The sequence below is a fragment of the Doryrhamphus excisus genome, chromosome 7 (genome assembly GCF_030265055.1).
Source record: "Doryrhamphus excisus isolate RoL2022-K1 chromosome 7, RoL_Dexc_1.0, whole genome shotgun sequence".
NCBI lineage: Eukaryota > Metazoa > Chordata > Actinopteri > Syngnathiformes > Syngnathidae > Doryrhamphus > Doryrhamphus excisus.
In genome coordinates, this window is record NC_080472.1 from 11024179 (window position 1) to 11042464 (window position 18286).

Sequence of the window (18286 nt, forward strand, 5' to 3'; positions counted from 1 at the left end):
TGGAAGTGGTAAGTTTTTGGCTATTTAAGTTTAAAGGAAATAACTTGAAGGCTACCGTTTAGGTCGCTAGCTCTCTAGTTTGCGAGTTAGCATGTGTCTCAAGACCCTGCAGTTGCGCAATATGTTGTAAATAAAAAGAGTATAAATGTGACTATAGTCGTGTTTTGTCATGTCTACAGGGCTCTAATAATGCTTTGTTCATTTTAATCTGAAAAAAATCATTTGTCTACCCACCAACTATATGTGGTTTTTTTAAGTTTTTATTATTTGCCGTTTTATTATTATTATTATTATATTTATTTATTACTGATTGATTGATTTTCTTTATTCTTGATTTATTTATTTATTTTTCATCTTATTTTGTGCAGAAAAATAAAAAGTAAGATATTTGAGAACAGTGGAATGTTTTATCAGAGCTTTTCTTGTAGAAAATCGGAACCAAAGCACTGAAAAAGTTTGTATATTTTTCCGTTTTTAATAAATGCGTTTTTTGGGGGTTTTTGGGGGAAAACCTGATGCGGCCCAGTCTCACCCAGACCCTAGCTCCAGTGGCCCCCAAGTAAATTGAGTTTGAGACCCCTGAATTAGATGCACGTCTGGGCGGTATTTGGTACCTTTCACTTAGTGGGGGGTGTGTGTCGGGGGAGGGGGGGGGGGTTATGTTCACAATGATATTTTAGTAGTTTTTTTTTTAGTTTTTTAGTTTTTAGTTCGATTGTGTTTGTGTTTGATATAGAATTTTTTTTTGGGGGGGAGGGGGTCAGATTCAGGATTTCTTTTTTAGTTTTAGCCCTGCATACATATGTGATCAAGGACTGTCCTTTGGTGGTGTGTGGGGTTGTACTACATGGATGCTACATTAACAACAAAGCAACACTTGAACGCAACACGTTCCTTCTCAGCCGTCTAAACACCAATTATGACTTTTAAACCCAGTCGGCAGTTTTTCTCATCCAGTTTGGAGACGTTCGTACCGCTTAGTGATGCAACTTTGTAAAGTTGTGCTAATGTTGGGGGAACTCATACTGTTGAGCTTCTGGCATCCTGTAACTTGATCCGTGTCATCTGCAGTGCGTACCTGTCCAACTGACTTTAACAAACACTTTGTGGAGAGGTTCAGTCAGGGGCGGTCTGGCCTTTGGGAGGCCCTGGAGTGTTCCCAATGGGCCCATCAATAATGGGCCGACTGACGGTTTCTTCATTTATTTTTTATTCATTGCTGCGTCTTGCTCAAGAATGGTAGCTAGTACCTAGTAGCTAGTCTGAGGCACTAATTACATTAGATATGAGCTATACTTTTATTCACTGGAGAAATTTAACATATTTTCTAGACTATAAGTTGCTCCTGAATATAAGTCACACAAGGCCAAAAATTAATTAGGTAGAAAAAAACATACATAAGTCGCACTGGAGTAAAAGTCGCCTTTTTGTGGGAAATTTATTTTACAAACTAAAATAAAATGACCAAAACAGACATTAGGTCCTCTTGGAAGGCAAGTTGTAACAATAAAAATAGAGAACAGGCTGAATAGGTGTAAGATATGCTAACACAATGCTTATTCAGCTACACAAAAAATAAACATGAACACAAAAGATGTCCAGGGTTTATGGAACATAACCAGTCTTTCATTCATAAGTCGCACTGGAGTATAAGTCACATTTTTTGAGGGTACCGTATTTTCTGGACTATAAGTCGTTCCGGAGTATAAGTTGCACAAAGCCAAAAATGCATAATTAGGTCCAAAAAGATGTATACATAAGTCGCACTGGAGTATAAGTCGCATTTTTTGCAGGTAATTTATTTTAACTACTTGACCAAAACAGACATTACGTCCTCTTGGAAGGCAAGTTGTAACAATAAAAGAATAGAGAACAGGCTGAATAGGTGTAAGATATGCTAACACAATGCTTATTCAGCTACACAAAAAATAAACATGAACACAAAAGGTGTCCAGTGTTTATGGAACATAAACACTTTTTTCATTCATAAGTCGCACTGGAGTATAAGTCGCATTTTTTGAGGATACCGTATTTTCTGGACTATAAGTCGTTCTGGGGTATAAGTTGCACAAAGCCAAAAATGCATAATTAGTTCCAAAAAAATATACATAAGTCACACTGGAGTATAAGTCGCATTTTTTGCGGGTACTGTATTTTCTGGACTAAAAGTTGTTCCGGAGTATAAGTCGCACAAGGCCAAAAATGCATAATTAGGTAGAAAAAACATACATAAGTCGCACTGGAGTATAAGTCACATTTTTTGCGGGTAATTTATTTTATGACCGAAACAGACATTATGTCCTCTTGGAAGGCAAGTTGTAACAATAAAAGAATAGAGAACAGGCTGAATAGGTGTAAGATATGCTAACACAACACAAAAGGTGTCCAGTGTTTATGTAACATAAACAGTTTTTTTCATTCATAAGTCGCTCTGTAGTATAAGTCACAGGAACCGCCAACCTATGAAAAAAAGTGCCACTTTTGTGCCAAAATACGGTACTTTAATTGGTGTATTAAATGGCATTGTTAGCTAGCTTGTGCTAATTCAGCTTTTATTGGAATGTGCAGAAAAGGGAAATAAATATGTGTTCATGTTTCACATGAGTATTATGGTCGATGGGCAAAATCCTGTGTCGTTTTCCTTGAAGCAATATGCTAACTAGCAGGTAAGCTGGTTTATAAGCGACCACATTCCGACCTCCACATGCGGACATCCAGTCTAAAGTCAGGTCAAAGTCAGATCAAAGTCAGGTCCAAAGTCAGGTCAAAGTCAGGTCCAAAGTCAGGTCCAAAGTCAGGTCAAAGTCAGGTCTGTTGGGTACCCAGTGGAGATAACTGAGGTCAAGGACATTCAATCTAAACAATGATGCAGAACAATGCGTTGATTGGCTCTTTAGAAACCTGGTTGTAGTCATGTGATGTACTGGAAGCCATCGTGTGGGTGAGGCGTTAAAGTGGAATGCTTTTTGTGACTTTGGAGGTTGGTGCCGCTTCATGGGGCGGATGTTTTTGGTATCAGCTCGGTTAGCATTGAAAGGGACGACTGCTCCCCTGGCCTTGGCTTTACCTCTGTCCTTTGGGCCTAAGGGAAATGTCATTCACTGCTACTGTCCTAACTGAATGATTTGGGGGGGGGGGGGGGGGCACAAAGCAGGTAAGGTAATGCTTCAAACGGGAGACGTCGCTCTGTGCGACTGACACTTTTATGGCTTCCGACCGGCAGGGTGAGACAGAGGGTGGCAGGATGAACATCCAGTTAACTGACAGATGGAGAGCCCACAGGGATGTGCTGGTTCACTCCAGGCTTCCTCAAACCAGTGAGTGAAGGGGAAGGAACTGCGCAACCCCCCCCCCGTTCCCTGTCTGAGCGGGAGCGGCTTCCTCCCATGTTTTGGTCAAATGTATTTTGAAGAAACATAAACCCGCATGCGACTAAATAAAAGCCGGAGTTTGGGTTTCAGAACATAGTTTCAACATCAAACGTTGGCCAAGTGTTACAAGTGAAGTTCAGAAGGCATGGGGGCGTTCAGGAACACAACAAAAGCATTTTTGATGCCGAAAGGGTGAAGAACTTGTAAGTCTTCCCCTCACTTGTAGACCAAGATCATCCATGGAGTACCTCGCCTTTTGCCCAAAGACAGCTGGGATAAGCTCCAGCCCGGCCGCAACACCACGTGAGGATAAGCGGTAGAAAATGAATGGATGGATGGATGGATGGATGGATTGATGGATGGGTGGATGGATGGATGGACTAATGATGGTTGGGTGGATTGATGGATAGATGGATGGATGGATGGATGGATGGATGGATGGATTGATGGGTGGATGGATGGATGGATGGATGGGTGGATGGATGGATGGATGGATTGATGATGGTTGGGTGGATTGATGGATAGATGGATGGATGGATGGATGGATGGATGGATGGATTGATCGATGGATGGATGGGTGGATTGATGGATGGATGGATGGGTGGATTGATGGATGGATGGATGGGTGGATGAGTGGATGGATGGATGGATGGATGGATGGATGGATTGATGGATGGATGGATTGATGGATTGATGGATGGATGGATTGATGGATGGATGGATGGATGGATGGATGGCTGGATGGATTGATGGATGCATGGATGGATGGATGGATGGATGGATTGATGGATTGATGGATGAATTGATGGGTGGATGGATTGATGGATGGATGGAGGGAATGATGGATGGATTGGTGGATTGATGGATTGATGGGTGGATGGATGGATTGATGGATGGATGGATGGATGGATGGAGGGAATGATGGATGGATGGATGGATGGATTGATGGGTGGATGGATTGATGGATGGATGGATTGATGGATTGATGGATGGATGGATGGAGGGAATGATGGATGGATTGGTGGATTGATGGATGGATGGATTGATGGGTGGATGGATGGATGGATGGATTGATGGATGGATGGATGGATGGAGGGAATGATGGATGGATGGATTGATGGATGGATGGATTGATGGGTGGATGGATTGATGGATGGATGGATGGATTGATGGATGGATGGATGGAGGGAATGATGGATGGATGGAACATTGTCGCATAAGAAACTCCATACTTCTTTCTTTTGTGTTTACAGAAGGGCCAAAGAAGAATGCAAAGAATATATGCAGATTATCAGAACACACCAAAAATACTGCGAGGGGGGGGGGGGGTGCATATGTCATCATTTAGCACTAGCAACATGATTTCTCAAAACCGAAACCTGTTACTTAGCACATCTGATAGGCGGCCTAACTGGCACTTTACCCACAAATGGACTGCAGGCCTCAGACGAGAAGGACGGAGAACCTTCCGTGTCTTACGTAATCTTACGTATCGACATACGTATTGGGACCGGCACAAATGAAAATAATAGATCAATACGCCCATGCCAGTGCCGTCTTCCAGCTACTGGATGGGAGCCATCATGAATCCCCAATGCTAACTAACACAGACTTTGATTGACTTTTTGTGTACATAGAAAGGTTTTAGATAAAAGTCTTTACATTTTTGTTGACAAAGCTGTTTAAGATGGCCCTTTTGCTAAAAATTTAGTTTTTTCCCCGGGAAACGACTGCGCCCCCAGCACAAATGGCAGCATGTATTAGCAGGACACGAGCAGCGCCTCTGTGCAAATGGAAAGAAATGTAAAGCAGAGCCGGATGGTAAAGAAAACCAACACATGACATGCCGATATGAAGAAAAGAAAACCAAGCCATGCCTAATCATTTCCTTTGCTCATATGACCATCAGCCAGTTGTCATGCATAACTATCGTCATGGTGATGTAGAAATAACTGCCCATTTAGCTGAAATAATGACATCATCTTGTTTTTTGCGTGAAAGGTCCTTCGGCCGGCGTCTCAGACGCTGTATTTTTCCAGCTGAAGGTTCCGATGTTAAACATTTGCAATCAGCCTTTTATTCTTTGAGTCGTTCAACCTTTGTAACTCAACAGACATCAAGTACAAACCTAATCTCTTGTCTAAACAGTATTCCTTTCTACAAGTCACACAAAGGCAACACCCAAGTGGATTCATGGAATGGAACATTCATTCATTGTTGACAGGCCGAAGATGGAGGTTCAATTCAAAGAAAAGGTCGTTATCCACTGTAACCATTCTCCACGGAAATACACAGATGTGTGTTTACTCCCGGAATATTCTGGACGGGGTGACATAAAACACTCCATTCTCTCCATGATTGACTTGTTTCTTCACGGGGGCAAACGGTGTTTTGCAAGACATGAAGCAGAGTATCTTCTGCCAAGTGAGGGCATGTCGGAAGTACTTTTAGGCAGCCCATTAAATGTTTCGGTGAATGCTCCCTATGTTGGAGTATTTGGCTGGTCTAGTCGTCCAGTGCTGGAGGTGTTGCACATGGATTAGTGGTATTATTGTGTGGCTCTGCAACACCTGACAGAGCACAGCATCTTCTTTTTCAAAAGTAAGGACCTCAAACAATGCACAACGATGAGCCAATTCAAGAAACAATATAATCAGTTGATGTTTGCTGCATTGGATGCTCATATCAACTCCTACTTTGGTACGGGACAACAAAATAAACAGTAAATTAAAATAAATTACTAAAATAAAACAGTATTCATTTATTTAAATTAATAAAATAAAAAATTATTCATTCATTCATTCATTCATGAATAATTTTATTATTAAAATAAAAAATATTCATTCATTCATTCATGAATAATTTTTATTTTATAAAAAATATTCATTCATTCATTCATGAATAATTTTTATTTTATTTATTTATTTAAATGTATTTTCATTTGGTTTCATTTCATGAATACTGTTTTATTTTATTAAATTATTTTAATTAATTTTAGAGTAATAAAATAAAAAAATATTCATTTATTCATTCATTCATGAATATTTTTTTTTCATTCATTCATTCATGAATATTTTTATTATTTTATTAATTTATTTAAATGTATTTTCATTTCGTTAAAAATAATAAAATAAAAAAATATTCATTCATTCATGAATATTTTTTTATTTTATTAATTTATTTTAAAGTATTTTCATTTCATTAAAAAATAATAAAATAAAAAAATATTCATGAATGAATGAATAATTTTTTATTTTATTAATTTATTTAAACGTATTTTAATTTCATTAAAAAATAATAAAGATTTTAAAAAATCATTCATTCATTCATTCATGAATATTTTTTTACTTTATTAATTAATTTAAATGTATTTTCATTTCATTTCATGAATAATGTTTTATTTTATTAATTTATCAAAATGTATTTTCATTTCATTAAAAATAATAAAATAAAAAAATATTCATTCATTCATGAATCATTTTTTATTTTATTAATTATTTAAAAGTATTTTCATTTCATTAAAAAATAATAAATAAAAAATATTCATTCATTCATTAATAATTTTTTTTATTAATTTATTTAAATATATTTTCATTTCATTAAAAAATAATACAATTAAAAAAAAATATTCATTCATTCATTCATTTTTTATTTTATTAATTTATTTAAATGTATTGTTATTTCATTTCCTGAATTATGTTTTATTTTATTCATTGATTTTTTTATTAATAAAATAAAAAAATATTCATTCATTCATTAATGAATATTTTTTTTATTCATAAATTAATAAAATAAAAAATCATTCATTCATTCATTCATGAATATTTTTTTTATTTTATTAATTTATTTTTTTGTCACGTACCGAAGTACGAGGTGATACGTTACCTATGGTACCCATATTGATGTTTGCTAAATACAAGGATGAAGAGTCTTGAACCAGTCATGATGTGCTATATATATCACTATATTGACACTTACTATGGTACCCATTTTGGCATTGGATGCTCATATCACCGAGTACTTCGGTACGAGGTACATTATTAAAAAAAAAAAACAAAAAAAAAACCTTAAAATGTATTATGGAAAGCAGGAAGTGAACAAATGTAACAGTTAGTGATTGTAAAAGTACCAGATGGAGGGGTAGGATTTAATAAGCTTTGCTTCTTCCTACTCCTTTTGGACATGTGGAACTGGGAACTGATTATGGGATGCACTCAATCTGATGCATGTTCAAGTGAAATAAAACCATTACCATTACCATTACCATTACCAAAAGTAAGATATTTCAACAGCATCTGATTCTAATAAAGAACCAGACTGGTCTGGTTTTGACTGTCCCTTCAGGCCTGAGACTGTCTGCCCCATCAGACCTAGTCCTGGTCCTCAGCGCTGTACTCCCTAGTCAGCATGCCCGGACACCTCACCAGGGAGGCGTCCGGCATTCATCAGGACTAGATACCCAGGTTCATAATTACTTTCATTATTAGTATGACCACTAATAAGTACGTATAAGTCGCTAGTCAGTCAGGAGAACACGATAATGACAGGAACATATGTTGCATCATTGCAGGTGGACCTGAATGGATCACCTCTGCCGTGCAATGTCCAAAGAAGCTAGTCCCGCGTCTAGTGGCACTGGACCAGATTCCCTACCTTTATCGAAGGTCTGCTTGATATCCAAGTCTCAGAAAGGAAAAGCAATCTGTGTGAAGGCATCAGAAGCAGAAGTGATGTTGGAGGTAAAACAGGCACTTGTGATTTCCCAGAATTGGCAAACTTCCATTGTTTCTTGTTGGAAACCTGGTAGTACCACTTTTATTGTCATGTGAGTGTACACCAGGAATATTATGGTGTGCCAGATCGGTTCCAGTCTTACTGATTCTTGACTTCACGTATGCAGGTTTGTCTACGGCAGGGGTCTCAAACTCAATTTACCTGGGTGAGACTGGGCCGCATCAGGTTTTCCAAAAAAAAACAAAAAAAAAACGCATTTATTAAAAACAGAAAAATGAATAAACTTTGCTTTGGTTTCGATTTTCTACAAGAAAAGCTCTGATAAAACATTCCACTGTTCTCAAATATCTTCATTTTTATTTTTCTGCACAAAATAAGATAAATAATAAATAAACAAATCAAGAATAAAGAAAATCAATCAATCAGTAATAAATAAATATAATAATAATAATAAAAGGGCAAATAATAAAAAGTTAAGAAAGCACATATAGTTGGTGGGTAGACAAATGATTTTTTTCAGATTAAAATGAACAAAGCATTATTAGAGCCCTGTAGACATGACAAAACACGACTATAGTCACATTTATACTCTTTTTATTTACAACATATTGCGCAACTGCAGGGTCTTGAGACACATGCTAACTCGCAAACTGGAGAGCTAGCGACCAAAACGGTAGCCTTCAAGTTATTTCCTTTCAACTTAAATAGCCAAAAACTTACCACTTCCACACGGATAGGGAGGATAACTATTAACAGTTATTTAACCTTTAACATGAACATGAATCAAACGTAATAATTTTTTCTGGGTACATGATACCATACAGCATCCATATCAAACTTGTGCGGGCCACACTAACATTAAACTTTCATATCAAGGCGGGGGTCTCAAACTAGTGTCCTGCGGGCCACATTTGGCCCGCGGGCCGCGTGTTTGAGACCCCTGGTCTACAGGATTCTTGACAGTAACGGTCCCGTGCCGACACCAGATGTCGAAACTGCACCAAGGGAGGGGTCGTCCAGAAAGCGTATTAGCGTCACGCTGCCGTTATTTCACTGTTGTGCAATTTGTAATGCCCCGTGCCCCCCCCCACACACACACACACTACCCCTGCCTCTACGCCATCAGACTCCGAGGCAGCTCGCTCATCCAGCTGGCAGCCTGCCCAGACACCCCCACATCAAAACCTGATGTGGGAAAGCGCACCGGTATGACTGCTGGGGTACGCTAAAGCCCTAATATGGAAGAAACTGGGAATGCCGTTTTCCTTCAATTTTCACTAGAAATGCAAAACCTGAATGAAATATCTCACACGTCGTCCAGAGCACCGTGATGGCGGAAGGCTAGCTCTGTCATCGAAAGATCCGTTCCATCACGGACCACCGGCATCGTCCCATGTACGGATCCACTTCCTGACAGAAGAGCAGGTTCAGTGCCAGATTACTGCCGCTGTCCGGCTCCCCGGAAAGACTTAGCGCATCATTCCTCCCCCCGCGATGCGACGTTTCCACCCAACAGAAGAAAATGATAAAATCCACACTGACTTATTACCTTATTATGTATTTTATGTATGAATCTCGCCTTGTTTATTTTTAAGTGATGAACTTGCTTATGCTGTCTATCTATTTATCGATTTATGTATCTAGTGTATCTGTATCTGGGGGCAGTTGCCCCAAGGGTCTCCCAACCTGAAGGTGGTTTTTGGTTCATTCATAAAAATCATTTCTATATGGCGAACAATATAATTTACTTGGAAATTATTGCTGGAGAAATTAATTTTCACAAGTGAAAGTGAAGGTCATAACTTTCTCAAAATGTTTGCGCCTCCGATTGGCTGCTCCGCCTTTACAACAAAATAAAAGAATTTATTTTCTTAATCATTATGGCGCAACACTTTGGACTCCTTTAAGGCGTTGTCTCAACTAAAGTCAAAAGACGTATCTCGTTATCGTAATTGCTAAGCTGGCACAACTAAGCCAGCAATTATTGTTGATTAAAACCGACTACCATTGACTCGGAAAATGACTGCTAGTTTCATAATTGCCGTAGAATGCTAAAATATGCTAATTATCCACCTGTTTATTATCTTGGTATGGACCCAGGTGGACGTTTTTCCAAAGTGAATGTTTATTCCTGCAGTTAGTACGACGGCGTTGTCCTTAGCCCCTCCCAGTTAGGAGTCAATCGAGTTCAAACCCGCGCTAGAATCTCCCCTGGTTGTTGCGACAGTTACGCGGCTGCCGAGAGGGTGCTAAGTTGCAAACTTGCAAATTCCGACAAATCCAACCCAAGTCAATCCTGGAACAATGTCGGAAGTTCCGTTTGCAGGAGCGCAAAGCAAGCTGGTGTAAAGTCGCATACATTATCCCTCAAGGGAGTACAGATGTAGCGCTACGGCGGAACCGTCACGCAAACGCAGACATAAATTGATAGCAGCTTTTAGCTCTTACTTGATTTGACAGAATCACAACGTAGAATCAACATCTGGTAGCCGTGCCCCCCATGGGACTTTTTTTTTTTTTAGAAGGGATGGGCTCTCATTTGGTGTTCTAACGATGCTCCACAAATAGTTGAGTGATTGAACCGGAACCTTTTATGAAAGTGAAATTGAGTTAAGGTCTCAACACGATCACGTCCTTGGTCAATAAAAAAGACAAGCAGTTGAAAACAAAGCGAGCACATACATACAGCTAGGAGAAGACACATCTGCAAGTTCATATATTACGTGCGGAGTTCCCCAGGGGTCAATACTGGGGCCAAAACTGTTCAATCAATGATATCTCCAAAGTCACGAAAGACTTAAAGCTGGTATTATTTGTGGTCGATACCACTGCTTTTTGTTCTGGAGGGAGTACAGACGAAATCATTAGAAATGTCAGAGAAGAAATGGTCACACTAAAAAGATGGTTTGATGATAATAGATTGTCCTTGAACCTAAATAAAACTAAAATCATGCTGTTTGCTAACAGCAGAAAGGACACGCACCAGCAAATACAAATAGACGGTGTGGACATTGAAAGGGTGAACCAAAATACATTTCTGGGGATCACAATAGATGAAAATATGAGCTGGAAACCTCATATGACAAATATACAACATAAGGTGGCCAGGAATATTTCAGTATTGAACAAAGCAAAAATTTGTTCTCAATCAGAAATCACTCCACACTCTTTATTGCTCTCCAGTTCTACCATATCTTACTTATTGTGTGGAAATATGGGCTAATAACTATAAAAGCAATCTTCACTCGCTAAATGTACTGCAAAAAAGGTCAGTAAGGATAATTAATAATGCCGCCTACAGAGAACATACTAACTCCTTATTTCTAAAATCACGAATACTAAAAAAAATTGCTGATATAGTTCATCTTCAAACAGCAAAAATAATGTATAAGGCTAAACATAAGCAATTAGCTAAAAATGTCATCCAATACTTCTCTACAAGAGAGGAGAAATATGATCTCAGGGAAGAAGTACATTTGAAACACTTCTATGCTAGGACTACGTTATGCTAGCCATAGCATTTCAGTATGTGGAATGAAACTATGGGATGGATTGAGTAAGGAAATCAAACAATGCACAACGATGAGCCAATTCAAGAAACAATACAAGCAGTTGATGTTTGCTAAATACAAGGATGAAGAGTCTTGAACCAGTCATGATGTGCTATATATATCACTATATTGACACATACTGGTTCGTGACAAAAAAATACAAAAAAAATCAAAAAATTTCAAAAAGTTTCAAAAAAATTTCAAAACATTTTCCAAAAAATTTCAAAAAATTCAAAAAAATTCATTTTTTAAAACTATATCAGGAGAGCAGGAAGTGAACAAATGTAACAGTTACTGATTGTAAAAGTACCAGATGGAGGGGTAGGATTTAATAAGCTTTGTTTCTTCCTACTCCTTTTGGACATGTGGAACTGGGAACTGATTATGGGATGCACTCAATTGGAATCTGATGCATGTTCAAATGAAATTAAACCATTACCATTACCATTACCACATGCAGTACGGTGTCATGACCAAGGAAAAGTAGTACTGCAATAAAAGTTTGTGTACGCAGGAAAGGCCAGGTTAAAACTGTAAGTATGGCTTATTTGCTCAATTACTTGTTTGCTGACTCTGCCGTTCTTCCAGCGCGGCCTTCGGCTCAAATTCCCATCCAGCCAGGACTCATCCTGCGTTGCTCAGAGGCTCGCCAACAGAGCTCCTGAACTGTCCTCATTCGGGAGTACAATGGAAGTACAGCGCTTGGTAAAGCATATACGTACGTATAACCTAAGTGCAATTGAAAGTTTCCTGTTGCATTAAAGACAAATCAGAGAGAGTAGAAGCAAAGTCTGGCAACAAGAAAAAAAAAAAAAAAAAAAAACAATCTACATTGATGTGTTTTCTCAAAAAACCTTGGAGACACTTGAGATAAGTTTTCACCCCAAGATGCATCACAATGTCTTCCCTGTGTGTCTCCTTCCCCGGCACAGGGAACAGTGGCTGCAGGGAACTCCACGACCTTAGTTGGTGGGTGGTGGACAGCGGAGGCACAGTCATTCGCAGGAAAAGCATCCCCAGAATCCTTTGGCCACTGCCAAAGTTAACATACACCAAAGGATTCGGTATCAAAGTTTCAAAGTATGATGTTTATCAAACACAATAGCCACTAAAATAACACACGGCGAGGTGTTCCCTGCTGCCTATTCAAATAGAAGCTGTTTAATTAGGAACGTTGGGGAAATCAAACGCTCGGCCTTGGGTGCTTTGCAGTCGGCTCCCTTCGGCGTCGGAAAGCATAGCTTGAGGTCTTTCACCAACATCAAAACTAGCCTCGCTTTCACCGTTGACTTTTTCTTCATTTCCACTTCATTTACGAGGACGCCACGTTTTTACAAACAGAGTAGGAGTGAGACGTCGGCTCGAGAAAAAAAACAAAAAACGATATTACATCCTGAAAGGCCCGATTCTTAATTTAAATGGACTGAATTTTTATGCTGTTTTTCACCTGGAAATGTTTGTATTTACCTGAAAAGGGATAACTGATAACAGTTTTGCTTCTGCCGGCTCCTTTTCAGACAGGACGGAAGTCAGTCATGCTGAGTGACAGCTCAAAGCCGACAACACATTCATTTGTTTTCTACCGATTATCCTCGCACAGGTGCTGGAGCCTATCCCAGCTGTCTTGGGGAGAGGCGTGTCCACCCTGGACTGGTGGCCAGCCAATCACAGGGCACATATAGACAAACAACCATTCACACTCACATTCACAGTCAATTAACCTAGAATGTTTTTGGAATGAGGGTGCAAACCGGAGTACCCGGATGCACGGGAGAACATGCAAACTCCACATAGAGATGGCCGAGGGTGGAATTGAACTCGGGTCTCCTAGATGTGAGGCCTGCGTGCTAACCACCCCTTCACCGTGCAGCCCCGACAACACATCAAGTGCTTTATTAGAGAAAGACTTCAACTTTGAATTTGGAGTCCAAAGTCTGTGGTCCGGTTTAAGTCTCTGTGGTCCGTCAAAGCGCTCCAGTTTTCCCAAGTCCTTTCCTTGATGACATGTTGGAGTTTACAGTCGGACATGAAAGCAGCTCAGCACATTTGACTCTTCATTCATTCATTTTCCAGGGTTGCGGGGGGTGCTGGAGCCTATCCCAGCTGTCTTGGGGCGAGAGGCGGGGTACACCCTGGACTGGTGGCCAGCCAATCACAGGGCACATATAGACAAACAACCATTCACACTCACATTCATACCTATGGACAATTTGGAGTGGCTAATTAACCTAGCATGTTTTTGGAATGTGGGAGGAAACCGGAAAACCCACGCATGCACGGGAGAACATGCAAACTCCACATAGAAATGGCCAAGGGTGGAATTGAACTCGGGTCTCCTAGCTGTAAGGCCTGCGCGCTAACCACTCATCCACCGTGCAGCCCCAACAACACATCAAGTGCTTTATTAGAGAAAGACTTTGAAGTCTGTGTTCCGGTTTAAGTCTCCGTGCTCCGTCATAGCGCTCCGGTCTTCCAAGTCCTTCCCTTGATGCCATGTTGGAGTTTACCGTATGTTTACAGTAGGACATGAAAGCAGCTTTTATTTACTCTTATTTGCAGGAAGTCAGGGACAGAGTGAATAGTTGACGTTGGACTCGGCGGGAGTGGGACGGAGGGTGGGGGCTGATATATCGGAGATCAAAGTCCGACATTGACGATATATTCACATGAAACAAAACGGGCTGTTTGCTCATGGCACGACTTCTATGATCAACAGACTTGAATGAAAAGGCTGTGGAAAAAACACCAGGTCAGATCTCCACTCAGCACTCCATCAAAGTACGACGTTCAGGGATCAGCAGGAGGGCCTTTCTCATCATGGGTGGTCCTATGGGAGCCCGCCGTCAATCATTTAGGACATGCCTCCAGCGTACGCACGTCACTTACTGTTTCAGTTTCCTCTCCCGGGAATGTTGGAACACGCACACACGCCAAGATTCCAGCTCATCTTTCCATGTTCGGCTGTCCGGAGAGGATAGCGTCGTCCCTCGCTACTTTGGCCTTGGAGTTTCACGGCTCCACTCCATCACGGTTTTCCAAAATATAAGCTGGAATGCTGGAATACAGCCTGTTATTAGTCAAGTAGGTTTTGCCTAAAGTAATGATCGTTATTATTTAAAATGGCCAAATGATACAAAATATAAGACATATAATAATATAATCAAATACAAATATAAGACATACTATCATCAAATACAAATATAAGACATATAATACTATCATCAAATACAAATATAAGACATATAATAATATCATCAAATACAAATATAAGACATATAATAATATCATCAAATACAAATATAATACATATAATACTATCATCAAATACAAATATAAGACATAAAATAATATCATCAAATACAAATATAAGACATATAATAATATCATCAAATACAAATATAAGACATATAATACTATCTGTCACAGTTCTGTTCCTGCCTTCTGGTCTACTTTTCCTTGTTTTCCAGATATCCTGGAGCGGGCTGGAGGCGGGAGGACTGGGCACACCTGAAGCCCATTCAACCAACTGCCCATTTAAGGCCGCCGCTTGCAGCGGCAGTCGCTGGTTCCTCGCTGAGTATCCTGCTAACCTTCGGGTACTCCGGTCTACCCAGCACTCCCTAGCCGTCCAGCCAGCCTCCTGTTGTTCTCTTTAGTACTTTATGTTAGCAGTGCTCTGTGTCGAGATTTTTGTTTTTTCCTCGTGTTTTTCCTCGCCACCACCTTGTGTTGCCCACTGGGCAGTTTTGTTTCTGGGACTTTGCCTATTAAAGACTCTTACTGCAACTCCTGTTGGCCTTCCTCTGCATCTGGGGTCCAACCCTCGACACCCCGTGACAGAAGGAACCAGCCAAGAGATATGGACCCCGCGGAGCCGGAGCCGATTAAGTTGGCTCTACGCCACCAGGCACAACGTCTGGGAAAACAGGAGGAGCAGCTCCACGCCTTGGGCTCCTGCGTTAAGAGCCTGGCCGACCAGCAGGACACACGGATGAAGGCACTTGAGGCTCAACTAAGCGCATTGGTGTCCGCCCTGCAGCGCGACGTTCCCGTCGCCACCCCCCCGACGCTCCCCGAGCAGCCCGCCGACCTCCCGCCGACTTCGGACGTCTCCCTACCTGCTCTTGGCGCGCTGCTCTCCAAGCCGGAGAAGTTCTCGGGGGATTCGGGGGAGGTACGGCCGTTCCTCACCCAATGCGAGCTACACTTCGAACTGCAGGCAGCGGCTTTTCGCTCGGAGCGAGCGCGAGTGGCTTTCGTCACCTCCCACCTTACTGGGAGGGCTGGAGCTTGGGCCACCGCTGAGTGGAGCCGCCGTTCTCCCGTCTGTTCGTCATACGCCGCCTTCTCCCAGGCCATGGAGCAGATCTTCCAGCGAACCCCGCCGGGACGCTCTCCTGTGGCTACGCCAAGGCAGCCGCAGCGCGTCCGACTACGCCATCGAGTTCCGGGCTCTGGCGGCTGAGAGCGACTGGAACCCGTCGTCCCTCGCGGACGCCTTCTTCCTGGGCCTGTTGGACAACATCCGGGAACGAATGATTCCTCTGCAGACTCCATCCGACCTCGACGAGCTCATCGCCTTGGCCATCGGGATCGAGAGGCGCAGCAACGACCACAAGGAGGACCGCCTCCTCCAGCACGGACGCCTCCCTCCCGGCTGCTATCTCCGCGAGCACGGGGACCGCTCGCCGCCGTCGTCGCTGCGGCCCCTCCCCGCCGTCGAGCCAGCATCTGCACCAAGATACGACGAGCCCATGCAGCTGGGAGGAAGTCGCCTCACCCCGGCCGAGAGGGACCGTCGTCGAAGGATGCGGCTCTGCATTTACTGTGGTCAGGCGGGCCACACTATCTCTCGCTGCCCGGTCCGCCCAGATCGCCCACGCTCGCAAGCATCGCCTCCTCGTGGCGCAACGGTGGAACAGCCTGCTGGGATGACGTCACCAGCAGACCCGGCAGTCAGCAGACTACAACTCCCAGGTACGCTCTCCTGGCGCGACAGACACGTGGACATTTCAGCCTTTATTGACTCTGGCGCTGATGATAGTTTTGTGGACGAGTCATTTGTTAAACGCCTCGCCATTCCAGTTATTAAATTGTCTGCGGCACAAGTGGTGCACTCCCTCGACGGGCGTCACCTGGCCACTGTTACTCACCAGACCGCGCCTCTCTCACTACGTGTGTCCGGTAACCACCACGAGTCCATGAGTTTTTTTGTTTTCCCGTCTCGCTCCGCTCCGGTCGTATTAGGGCTTACCTGGTTACTCAAGCACAACCCGCATATCGATTGGGTCAAATCCTCCATCTTAAACTGGAGTGTGTTCTGCCACACACACTGCCTCAAATCAGCGTGGCCTCGTACCACGTCCTCCTGCTCTGCCCCTCCCGAGAAGATCGACCTTTCCTCCGTTCCTGACGCCTACCATGATTTGCGGGAGGTTTTTAGCAAGGATCGAGCCCAATCCCTTCCACCTCATCGGCCGTATGATTGCGCCATTAATCTGCTCCCAGGTGCAGCGCTGCCGTCGTCACGGCTGTACAATGTCTCCCGGCCTGAGAGGGAGGCACTGGAGCAGTATATCTCCTCGTCCCTCGCGTCTGGTCTCATCCGGCCCTCCTCGTCACCGTTAGCCGCTGGGTTCTTTTTCATAGAGAAGAAGGACAAGTCACTCCGTCCCTGTGTAGACTATCGCGCGCTTAACGACATTACGGTTAAGAATAAGTACCCTCTGCCGCTTATGGATTCCGCGTTCAACCTGCTTCACTCCGCCAAATTTTTTTCTAAGCTCGACCTGCGTAGCGCTTACCATCTGGTGCGCATACGAGAGGGGGACGAGTGGAAGACCGCGTTCAATACTCCCCTCGGGCATTTTGAGTACCTGGTCATGCCCTTCGGTCTTACCAATGCCCCGGCCGTCTTTCAGAACTTGATAAACGATGTCCTGCGGGACATGTTGGGTCGGTTCGTCTTTGTTTATCTGGACGACATACTCATCTTCTCCTCCTCCCTCGCTGAACACGTGCAACAAGTCCGGTTGGTCCTCCAAAGACTCCTTGAGAATAGGTTGTTCATCAAGGCTGAGAAGTGTGCCTTTCACACCTCTTCAGTCGCGTTCCTGGGGTTTATCGTGGAGCGGGGTCAGATTAAACCCGACCCAGCCAAGATCCAGGCTGTGGCCGACTGGCCTGCTCCTACAACTAGGAAGCACCTCCAACGGTTCCTGGGCTTCGCCAATTTCTACCGGCGATTCATTCGGAATTTTAGTCGGGTCGCCGGACCCCTCACAAGGCTAACTTCGGTGAAGGAGTCGTTTAGCTGGACCCCCGAGGCTGAGTCGGCTTTCAACCGGCTTAAGGGTCTATTCACCTCCGCTCCGGTACTCATTCACCCTAACCCTGCGGCCCAATTCTTTGTCGAGGTTGACGCTTTGAATACTGGCGTTGGGGCGGTCCTTTCCCAGCGCTCCACCTCCGACCAGAAACTGCACCCCTGCGCCTTCTTCTCTCGTCGCCTGACCGGGGCCGAACAGAATTATGACATCGGCAACAGAGAATTGCTGGCCGTTGTACTCGCTCTGCAGGAATGGAGGCACTGGCTGGAGGGTGCGGAACCACCTTTCATCGTGCACACGG